The sequence below is a fragment of the Trypanosoma equiperdum genome (genome assembly GCF_001457755.1).
Source record: "Trypanosoma equiperdum strain OVI genome assembly, contig: ctg_500, whole genome shotgun sequence".
Lineage (NCBI taxonomy): Eukaryota > Euglenozoa > Kinetoplastea > Trypanosomatida > Trypanosomatidae > Trypanosoma > Trypanosoma equiperdum.
In genome coordinates, this window is record NW_027124422.1 from 1449 (window position 1) to 1916 (window position 468).

Consider the following 468-nt stretch of genomic DNA (forward strand, 5'->3'; position numbering starts at 1 on the left):
TGAAAGAAGGATCTGAATAAGAAATATGTTCCATGAAATAACAGAAAATACCAGAAAATACCATCCCACGGCAAAAGCACCTAACACAAAGCGAATAGCTAGGGTCAACAAAAAACTCAACAATTTTCTAATTTTCACTAAAAAAAAAACTTTTTTCCCACACCCTCATCAACATAAAAAATAAATATAAAACGAAAAATTTAAAAAAAAATCAAAAGACAACTCACTATTTATTAATAGAAACATCCATATTAATATAAAATAACAGATACAAAAAAATAACAACGCAAGAACTAATCACCACCAAACTGTACGCTTTTCTTACAAATACTCATTTCCAACCACTTATCGCATGTTATTGCGCAAAATGAACTATATTTAGTATTGTTTCACACTAGTTCTTATTGTTGCACATTGTTGCATAAAATGCACATTATTGCGTCATATAGCATAAAATGCACATTATTG